Below are 3,740 nucleotides of genomic sequence, written 5' to 3' on the forward strand. Positions count from 1 at the left end.
TCATCAAACACCACATCTCGTGAGATGACTACTTGTCTAGTTTGAGGGTTATAACATTTGTAGGCCTTTCGATCCTGTGCATATCCAACAAATACACATTTCTCTGCCTTAGGATCCAACTTCCGTCTTCTTTCATCAGGCACATGGACATAAGCTACACATCCAAAGACTTTGAGATGTCCAATGTCTGGCCTGTAACCTGTAAGCCGCATCTCTGGCATGCTTCCATGAATGGTTGCTGTAGGTGTTTTGTTCAGGATATACACTGCAGTAGCACATGCTTCTGCCCAATAGTAATCTGGCATGCTCTTTTCATTGAGCATTGCCCTTGCCACTTCACATATGACTCGATTCTTTCTCTCAGCCACACCATTCTGCTGAGGTGTATACCTGTATGTCAACTGTCTTCTTATCCCATGCTTCCGCAAGAAATGCTCAAAAGCTTTTGAGGTGTATTCACCACCTCCATCTGTTCTCAAACATTTAATCCAACAGCCATATTGCTTTTCTACACGAGCTTTGAAATCCATGAACTTTTCCAGCACTTCATTCTTCTCTTTCAAAAAATATATCCATGTCATCCTGCTGAAGTCATCTATAAATGTCACATAGTATAGACTTCCTTTGATAGATGGATTTTGTGCAGGGCCCCATACATCACTGTGTACTATCTCACGTGGCCTATTACTCATATTTCCTTCTCTAGGAAACCTCAACCTTGCCTGCTTTCCAAACTGACAGGCTTCACAAACATGCATATGTCCATCATATTTGAATCGAGGCAATCCACTGACAATGCCTCTTGTTTGCATGTTCTTTAATCTCTGTATATTGACATGTCCAATCCTCTTGTGCCACATGTCAATGTCCTGCACAATCCCATTGCTCTTTGAAAACATGGCTGAGCTCAATTCTGGTATTCCTGCATCCAATTTGAACAACCTTCCTTCCTTCTTGCCCTTGGCAATCAATCTACAGCCATGCTTAAAGTCTTCCACAAAACAGCCATTCTCATTGAATCTTACTTGTAATCCCTGCTCAACCATTTGGCCCACTGATGCCAAATTCTTTGTGATGGATGGTACATATAACACTTCTGACATATTCTTCACATTTCCATCATGCATCCTCAAAGGCACACTGCCAACATGTGTTATAAGATGCTGAGTATCATCTCCTATGACCACATAACCATTTGTATCCAATGGTTGCATCTTCTCAAACCACTCACCATGACATGTCATGTGGTTTGAGGCACCTGAATCCATATACCATGACTCATCTCCTCCATTCTAAGAATCCATTGTCCCCATAATGTGCTTCATTGCAAAAAGGTGATTTGAACTCCCATCATTGTTACTAGCAGATGCATAATTTCCATGTTGTGGTCTTCCATTCCTCACATCATTCTGCTTTTTGTAACAATCTTTTGCCATATGTCCAAGTTTCCCACAATAGTGACATTCAATCCCATTCAAATTTTGTTGAGGACCTTGCCATCGTCCTCTACCACGAGCACCTGTTCCAAATCTCCCCCTATGGGATTGAAATCCACGACCTCCACGTGATCCAAATGATGACTGTGAATTCTGAAAATTCTGATTTGATTGTGGTTGAGTAGACCTGTCATTCCAACCACGTCCTCCACGGCCTCGAGGGGTAAATCTCCCCCTGCCTCGAAAGCCTCTAGATGAGTAAAAAGCCTGATTCCTTGCATGTTCATCATTGCTTGACGAGGATGCACCACCTGTAACACTCATACCACCAAGGCCAAGCTTCAATTCCTCCACAATGAGCAATGACACAAGCTCATTAAAGTTTGGCATTCCTCCCAACCTTACTGAGATGGAAGTATCAAAAGATTTGTATTCTTTGCCTAAACCACGCAATGTGAGAGCAACCAAATCATCATCATCCATCGGGGCATGGATTGATGACAAGGAATCTGCATAACCCTTGATTTCCTGAACATACTCATGTATACTCCTATTCCTTCGTGTTACACTGTGAATCTGTTGCTTTAGTTGTATCTTCCTTGCACCAGTGTCTATCTCATACATTTGGCACAATATACCCCATGCTTCTTTCGGTATATCTGCATCTTGGATGTGAATAAGCAAGGCATCTGCTACACATATTGAAAAATAATGCAACACCTTCGAAGACCGCTCTACCCATTGCTTGTGAGCCAGTAACTGAGCATTATTTGGTTGAGGAGGTAGGTATGGCTCCGGGTCTTCCTCCGAGACAAGACTCCATAAACCTTTGCCTTTCAAAAAACTCTTCATTCGAAACTTCCACACTTAAAAGTTAGTGCGGTCATGCTTCTCTCCAACAATCTGTATTGGACCATCTCCCATTGTTGTAAAAATATAGTAGATGTACCCCTTTGACAAGTTGTATGCCGGACTTGTAAAGCTTCAAATCTCTCCAAATCATATCAAATGCTTGCAAATTGTGTGCATTAACATCCCACAATGATTCACCAACAATGTATACTCGATCAAAGTTGAAACCAAATGATACTTCTTCACAAAAAAATTTCTGGTTTTTTTCTCGCCAGTAACCAGTCAAGATTATGCTCTAAATCCTTCAAATCTTGTCCAAATTCAATGATTCAACTTGCATTGGCTTCCCAACACATTCCTCCAACATATCCGAGAAGGGTTTGATCAAATTCTTCAAGGTGAATGAGAACCACCAATTTTTGTAGCTCCCTGGTTTGCTTTTTTCTGCATCTGTCAGGTACCACCTCTCACTAAAAGTGCTCTATCTCCTTCAAATATTATCCAAATTCAAAACTTTTTGAATCAAAAGTTTAGCAACTCATAGGACTCTACTTGTACCAAAGGAATTAGGCCAATTTGATATAGACAAGGATTAATGCCTTGATTAAAAATGCTCTATTTCTGCAACACAGTTCTGTACTTTTGCTAATGACTGGTTATTGAGTTGAATGAGCTCCAAATCCTTCAAGTAAGCTTCCCAAATGTTAATGTCAGCTCCAAACAAGTATTTGCTAAGCTCCAAGTGACTTCAACCTCTTGTAAAGACCTTTTAATGATCAAATAGGAGTGTAGGTGATGCAAACTGTCCAAAATCTGCTAGAAAACACGCCGTCTGCTCCTGGAGCTCTAGGAGAGAGGGGAAATCACCAATGAGTTGATAAACTTCTTAGCAATGACCTAATGCATCATGGGTATGAAGGGTTTGGCTCAATTTTGCTTCAATCTTCCGCATTCGATCCTCCACCGAGCATATGTTCTCTGTTTTTGTAGGGTCCAAAAAACCAGAGTTTTTTTCTTCACAAATTGCCTGTAAAGAATCAATTTTCCATGCAATGATTTGCCCCAAAGTTGCTAATACATGTGTTCATTCACAATACATGAGAGCCTCAGTGTTTGCTTTGCATTTGATCCAATACATTTGCCAAGACACACTCCTTCATAAGCTTTCCATTAAAGCTTCAAAACAGAAATTTTCTGCTTGCTTTTGCACCTTTAATCTTCTCTTACACTTGCTCTTGATACCTGCAATCTGCAGAGGGGGTCTTGCTACACTTACCAATGGTCCTTAGCTCTCAGATCTGATGCCGGTGTGTGCTCCATAGCTTCTCCTTTGCTCCAAGCTCCAATGGCTTCCTTCACAGCTTTTTCCTCTTCTTCCCTCTTCTCTCACTCACTCTCACAACACAGCTAATGAGCTCTTGGCTCTGATACCATGATAAAAAACAGAAGCAG

Source organism: Cibotium barometz, chromosome 50 (assembly GCF_041138505.1).
Source record: "Cibotium barometz isolate CiBa-2024 chromosome 50, ASM4113850v1, whole genome shotgun sequence".
NCBI lineage: Eukaryota > Viridiplantae > Streptophyta > Polypodiopsida > Cyatheales > Cibotiaceae > Cibotium > Cibotium barometz.